Source organism: Triticum aestivum, chromosome 1A (genome assembly GCF_018294505.1).
Source record: "Triticum aestivum cultivar Chinese Spring chromosome 1A, IWGSC CS RefSeq v2.1, whole genome shotgun sequence".
Taxonomy (NCBI): domain Eukaryota; kingdom Viridiplantae; phylum Streptophyta; class Magnoliopsida; order Poales; family Poaceae; genus Triticum; species Triticum aestivum.
Genome location: NC_057794.1, coordinates 503,984,849 through 503,993,079, shown reverse-complemented (window position 1 = coordinate 503,993,079; position 8,231 = coordinate 503,984,849).

Sequence of the window (8,231 nt, the reverse complement as noted above, 5' to 3'; positions counted from 1 at the left end):
AAAAAATTAAAAATGAGAGAAAAGAGAGAAGGGACAATGTTACTATCCTTTTACCACACTTGTGCTTCAGAGTAACACCGTGTTCTTAATATAGAGAGTCTCTTGAGTTATCACTTTCATATACTAGTGGGAATTTTCATTATAGAACTTGGCTTGTATATTCCAACGATGGGCTTCCTCAAGTGCCCTTGGTCTTCATGAGCAAGCAAGTTGGATGCACACCCACTTAGTTTCAGTTTGAGCTTTCATACACTTATAGCTCTAGTGCATCCCTTGCATGTCAATCCCTACTCCTCACATTGACATCAATTGATGGGCATCTCCATAGCCCGTTGATTAGCCGCGTCGATGTGAGACTTTCTCCTTTTTGTCTTCTCCACACAACCTCCACCATCATATTCTATTCCACCTATAGTGCTATGTCCATGGCTCACGCTCATGTATTGCGTGAAAGTTGAAAAGGTTTGAGAACGTCAAAAGTATGAAACAATTGCTTATCTTGTCATCGGGGTTGTGCATGATTTGAATATTTTGTGTGGTGAAGATGGAGCATAGCCAGACCATATGATTTTGTCGGGATAACTTTCTTTGGCCATCTTATTTTGAAAAGACATGATTGCTTTATTAGTATGCTTGAAGTATTATTGTCTTGATGTCAAATGATAGACTATTGCTTTGAATCACTCATGTCTTAATATTCATGCCATCATTAGATTACATGATCAAGATTATGCTAGGTAGCATTCCACATCAAATTTCTTTTAATCATTTACCTACTCGAGGACGAGCATGAATTAAGCTTGGGGATGCTGATATGTCTCTGTCGTATCTATAATTTTTGATTGTTCCATGCCAATATTCTACAACTTTTACATACTTTTGGCAACTTTTTATACTATTTTTGGGACTAACTTATTGATCCAGTGCCCAGTGCCACTTCTTGTTTGTTGCATGTTTTTTGTTTCGCAGAAAATCCATATCAAACGGAGTCCAAACGGGATATAAACTGACGGAGATTTTTTTGGAATATATGTGATTTTGGGAAGAAGAATCAACGCGAGACAATGCCCGAGGGGGCCACGAGGCAGGGGGCGCGCCCTGGACCCTCCTGGCCACCCCGTATGGTGGTTGGTACCCTTCTTTCTCCGCAAGAAAGCCAATATCTGAATACAAATCATATTAAAATTTCAGCCCAATCGGAGTTACGGACCTCCGGGAATTTAAGAAATGGTGAAAGGCCAGAATCTAAACGCAGAAACAGAGAGAGACAGAGAGACAGATCCAATCTCGGAGGGGCTCCCGCCCCTCCACCGCCATGGAAGCCATGGAAAAGGGGGTAAACCCTTCTCCCATCTAGGGAGAAGGTCAAGGAAGAAGAAAAAGAAGAAGGGGGGCTCTCTCCCCCTCTTTCCCGGTGGCGCCGGCACACCGCCGGGGCCATCATTGCGACAATGATCTACACCAACACCTCTGTCATCTTCACCAATGTCTTCATCACCTTCCCCCATCTATCTATAGTGGTCCACTCTCCCGCAACCCGCTGTACCCTCTACTTGAACATGGTGCTTTATGCTTCATATTATTGTCCAATGATGTGTTGCCATCCGATGATGTCTGAGTAGATTTTCGTTGTCCTATCGGTAATTGGTGAATTGCTATGATTGGTTTAATTTGCTTGTGGTTATGTTGCTGTCCTTTGGTGCCCATCACATAAGCGCACGCGTGGATCACACCATAGCACTACTGGGAAAAAGCCTAGTAGTAGCGCGGGTTAAAAGCTAGTAGTAGCGTGGGTGCCTGCGCCACTACTACGGCGCTACAACTAACTAGTAGTAGTAGCGCGGTGCATCCCGCGCTACTAGTACGTCTGTTAGTAGTAGCGCGGGTTCGACACACGCTACTACTAACTATCTATAGCGCGTGTCTGTGAACCGCGCTACTACTATTAATTTGAAAACCCCAAAAAAATATCGACCCCATGCTTGCTGTCAATGGTGTCAATGGTTTGATCCAGCGATGACAATGGTCGCCGGAGGTGCGGACGAGCACCTGCTTGCGGACCTCGACTTGCTTGTAGGAGCGGTCGACGGCGCCGACGGGCAGTGGCCGGCGGCGACGCGCACATTGGCCGGGAGCAGGGAGATCTCGGCCATGACGCGCTCCTCGTGGAACCCGTCGAGGACGGCTGCGGAGGCCAGCCTGGCGTGGGCCGGGAGCTAAAGGACCTGGATCTTGGCATCGTGCGTGGGGAGCAGCACCTCGCGGCGGCCATCGCTGTTGAGGTCGGCGACGAGCGGCGGCGGGAGGTTGTCCACGTCGTGCTTGATCGGGAACCCATCGTCCGACAGGTGGTACCACACCTCCCGGAACAAGAAGTCGCCCTCATGCTGCCGGAGGAGGAGGGGGATGGGTCAGCTAGGGTTCCAGATCGAATCGGAGAGGGGGGAGGAGGAGGGCTGACCTGGAGCGAGAAGAAGACGGTGAAGGTGGCGAGGAGGAGGATGCCGAGGTCGCGCTTCCGCATCTTGGCGGCGGCGAGGAGCTCTGACGACCGCCCACCAGAGGGATCTCGTAGAGGGAGGGGGAAGAAAGTAGAGTGTACCAGCGGCAGCCACCGCTGGAGTATGAGGGATAGACGAGGAAAGTGAGAGAGGGGGAAAGTGAGGGAGAGAGGAGGGATTCGGCCGAGGATACGGGGATTTCACCTACCCCATACTTAGTAGTAGTGAGGGGTATACAACCGTGCTACTACTATCAACTTAGTAGTAGAGCGGGTTTGTACCCCCTCGCTACTACTATGGCATGTTCCGGGAGGGCACGGAAGAGACCACTTAGTGCGCGGGTTAAAAAACTGCGCTACTAGTATCAACTTAGTAGTAGCGAGGGGTGAAAACCCGCGCTACTAGTAAGTAGCAGTAGCGACGGTTATAAAACCTCACTACTAGTAAGCGTCTGCCTATAAGCTTTTCCCTAGTAGTGTAAGGTTAGTTGTATGTTGATAGGACTATGTATTGGAGGGCAAGAGTGACAGAAGCTTCAACCTAGCATAGAAATTGATGCATACGGGATTGAATGGGGACCAATATATCTTAATGCTATGGTTGGGTTTTACCTTAATGAATGTTAGTAGTTGCGAATGCTTGCTAATAGTTCCAATCATAAGTGCATAGAATTCCAAGTCAGGGATGACATGCTAGCAGTGGCCTCTCCCACATAAAACTTGCTATCGGTCTAGTAAAGTAGTCAATTGCTTAGGGACAATTTCGCAACTCCTACCACCACTTTTCCACACTCTCTATACTAACTTTATTGCTTCTTTACCTAAAACAGCCCTTAGTTTTTATTTACGTGCTCTTTATATTCTTGCAAACCTATCCTGTTACACCTACAAAGTACTTCTAGTTTCATACTTGTTCTAGGCAAAGCGAACGTTAAGCATGCGTAGAGTTGTATCGGTGGTCGATAGAGCTTGAGGGAATATTTGTTCTACCTTTAGCTCCTCGTTGGGTTCGACACTCTTACTTATCGAAAGAGGCTACAATTGATCCCCTATACTTGTGGGTTATCACCCCTCTTTCCTTATCTGCCGGAGGGGGAAGGAAAGAGAGGGGGAGAGGGAAGGAAGGGGAAATCTTATTCCCTCTTTTTCCTTCCCCTTCCCCTCTTTCCTTCTCCTTCTTGGCCGGCCCATATGGGGGGCGCACCAGCCCCTCGTGGTTGGTGCGTTTCCCCTCTTGGCCCATGAGGCCTATATCTTTTGCCGGGGGTGTCCGGAACCCCTTCCGGTGACCCGATATGTACTCGACACCCTCCGGAACACTTCCGGTGTCTGAATACTATCGTCCTACATATCAATATTTACCTCTAGGCCATTTCGAGACTCCTCGTCATGTTCGTGATCTCATGCAGGACTCCGAACAACATTCGGTCACCAAATCACATACCTCATATAATACAAAATCGTCATAGAACGTTAAGCGTGCGGACCCTACGGGTTCGAGAACTATGTAGACATGAACGAGAAACCTCTCCGGTCAATAACCAATAGTGGAACATGGTACTCATATTGGCTCCTACATATTCTACTAAGATCTTTATCGGTCGAACCGTCATGACAACATACGTTATTCCCTTTGTCATCGGTATGTTACTTGCCCGAGATTTGATCGTCGGTATCTTCATACCTAGTTCAATCTTATTACTAGCAAGTCTCTTTACTCGTTCGTAATACATCATCCTGTACCCAACTCATTAGTCACTTTGCTTGCAAGACTTTTTATGATGTGTATTACGGAGAGGGCCCAGAGATACCTCTCCGATACTCGGAGTGATAAATCCTAATCTCGATCTATGCCAACCCAACAAACACCTTCGAATATACCTGTAGAGCATCTTTATGATCACCGAGTTACGTTGTGACATTTGATAGCACACAAGGCATTCCTCCGGTATCCGGGAGTTGCATAATCTCATAGTCGAAGGAATATGTATTTGACATGAAGAAATCAATAGCAATAAAACTGAACGATCAATATGCTAAGCTAACGGATGGGTCTTGTCCATCACATCATTCTCCTAATGATGTGATCCTGTTATCAAATGACAACTCATGTCCATAGTCAGGAAACTTTAACCATCTTTGATCAACAAGCTGATCAAGTAGAGACTCACTAGGGACACAATGTTTGTCTATGTATTCACACATGTGTTTAGGTTTCTGATCAATACAATTCTAGCATGAATAATAAACATTAATCATGAATAAGGAAATATAAAATAACAACTTTATTATTGCCTCTAGGGCATATTTCCTTCAATCTTCCACTTGCACTAGAGTCAATAATCTAGTTCACATCGTCATGTGATTAACACCCATAGTTCACATCGCCATGTGAACAATACCCAAAGAGTTTACTAGAGTCAATAATCTAGTTCACATCGCCATGTGAACAATACCCAAAGAGTTTACTAAAGTCAATAATCTAGTTCACATCGCTAGTACAAACGTAGGCACTCACAAACATACATACACACTCACCTTAGAGTGACTGAGCCGACAGGTCTTCAGATAGATGAACTCACCATAAACGTCTCGCTATCGATGCAAATGACTTCGACCCTTTGTATATCCCACTAAAAATAGATACACCGCTCCTCTTTCACCTGATGATAGTGCTAAGCCAAAGAAGGCGCCAACGAAGGACATCCCTACGACTTTCTCAACTCCATGCTTCATGGTGCGGACACCATCAATCTTTTCTTAACTGCAGACACCGTGTATGTGTTTTTTTAAGATAAAGAGTTTTTCAGTTTGTTTTCACTTTCAGAATATTCACATTTTTTATATGTTCATGCTTTTAAAAATGCTCAAAACTCCCAAAAAATGTTCCTTTTCAAAACATTTAAAGTTGTTCACAAAATTAACAAATATTTATAATTGTTTAAAAAAACCATGTGTTCAATATTGTTTGTCTCGAAAACATGTTTAGTTCTAATAAAAATAAAAATTTATCAATTGTTCAAATTTTAAAAATAAATAAATATATTTGTTTTTTCGAAAAGCAAAAAATAAAACCGATTGATAGACTATTTCATGCACCACTACTCTTCCATCAGATGAAAGACATTAAAGTGGCTTTTTCATGTCCACACTTCATGCTTCAAAAAGCGATAATAGTGTAATCTTATTACCGGTGTTTATCAGAACTACATATATGAAATGTCGCGTAATGGCACACAGAGCAGGTTTTACAATTTTTTTCTCCATCCGTTGCAATACACGGGCATTTGTGCTAGTAAATATAAATAATTTTCTCTATAAACTTGGTCAAAGTTTGACTTTCCTGAAAATCTATATGGACTACATTGTGGAACGGAAGGAGTATGATAATTTATAGAGACTTGTTTTATTAAGAAACAAGTATATTTGTTTAGTATGTTTCTTCATTTTGCACAATAGACAATTTTGTCTCTGTGTGTGTATTGCGGGGGCGGGGGGTGCGCGGTAGTTTCTGTTAAGTATGTAGGTAGATCTTCCATTAAAATAATGTCAATTGGTATATTTTCTCCATGACAACTTTCTGTTTTAAGTAGCCATAGATGAGAAAGTTTCCCCAGAAAAAAATGTCAGATGAGAAAGTTAGAAGCCAATAGTTTAACAAGAAAAAACATTTTTTGAACTATTCAAAAATCATGCCGAAAACTAGAATAATATAAAGGCTTGTATTTTCATCAATTCAGTGCAATTGATACAGAACACAGTACAAGCCACTATGTTGGGTACACACCGCAACAGGAGAAACAAAAATTGAAAAACAGAAGTACATATGCTTTCATCCAGATATTCTAGAAACACGATGCATATGACTGAAACGAGACCATCCAATTTCTAGAAGGTACTAAATGAAATTATTACTAAATGATCGAAGATGGCAACTCTCTGCAGATCAGAGCCATGCACGTCCCTCCATGCTTGCAGCAGAATGAATGGTTTAGTCAGACTCGGACAACTGGTATCAGATTTAACCTCGTCTTCTTCTCAGTTGGGGAAGCTGTCATACGGCCCGGACTCGTGATGCATCATCTCCATTCCATCGGTGAACCCTGGACCTGGATCTGGTGGCATCGCCATCATCATCTCCTATTGCTGCATCATCTCCATTCAGGCAGCAAACATCGGCGGTGGTGGTAGCGTAGTCATCGTCTGCTGTTGCTACATCTTCATTCCAGTGGCGAATCCCGGGGGTGTAGGCATCACCGACATCATCTGCTGCTACATAATCTCCATTCCAGCGGCGAACCCCAGAGGTGGTGGCATCGTCATCATCATCATTTGCTGCTTAACCATCTAGTGCATCCCCGTGCTGGTTCCACCGAACTCAAAGCCATAGCCGTCGGTGAGCCCCGGAAGGTGTGGCATCGCTGTTATCATATGATGCTCATGAAGGTTCTTCTCCATCCCGCCATTCATGCTGGGGCAACTGAGCTCAAACCCACTGCCATCGGTAATCGTCGTCATCATCTCCTCCATCCTGCCATTGGCACTAGTGCCACCGAGCTCAAACCCCAATCCGCCTACAAACCCAGTGTTGGCATGACCGTCAACATCTTCTCCATCCCTCCATTCACGCTGGGCCACCAGTGTGAATGGAGGGACGGAGAAGATGGCGGTGATGCCAACGAAGGGGTTCGTAGGTGGAGTGGGGTTTGAGCTCGGTGGTATCAGCGCCAGTGGCGGGATGGAGGAGATGATGACAGCGATCATCGATGGCAGTGGGTTTGAGCTTGGTTGCCCAGGGCAAATGACGGGATGGAGGATAATTTTCATGAGCAGCAGATGATAACGGCGATGCCATAACTTCTGAGGCTCGCCAGCGGCTATGGGTTTGAGTTTGATGGCACCAGTGCAGATGGAGGGATGTACGAGATGATTAAGCGGCAAATGATGATGATGGTGATGCCACCACCTTTGGGGTTCACTGTCGGAATGGAGATTATGCAGCAACAGAGATGATGGCAACGATACCACCGACTCCAGGTCCAGGGTTCATCGCTGGAATGGAGATGATGCATCAGGAGTGTTCGGGCCATACGACAGCTTCCCCAACTGAGAAGAAGATGAGGTCGAATCCAATACCAGTTGTCCCAGTCCGACTGAGTTCATTCATTCTGTCGAAGCATGGATGGACGTGCATGGCTCCGATTGACAAAGAGATCGAATGCCATCTTCGGTCATTTAGCAATAATTTCATTTAGTACCTTCTAGAAATTGTTCGTCTCGTTTTAGGCATATGCAATGTGCTTCTAGAAGGCGGTCTCGTATCCACCTAGCTATCTGGATGAGGCATATGCACTTGTGTTTTTCCATTTTTATTTCTCCTCTTGCGGTGTGTGGCTTGTACTGTGTGTATCCATTGCACCGAATTAATGAAAATACAAGACTTTATATCATTATATTTTTGGCATGATTTTTGAATAGTTTACAAAAACATTTTTTATTTGTTGAACTATTGGCTTCTACTCCCTTTATTCCATAATGTAACACGTTTCTTGACACAAAAATGTCTTAAATTATGGGATGTAGGGAGTAACTTTCAGATCTGGCTACTTAAATAGGAAAGATGTCATGGAGAAAATATACCAATGAACATAGCTTGGCCTTTATTTTTATGGAAGATCTACCTATATTCTTAACAGAAACACCGTACAAACATCTAAGTTCATGATTATTT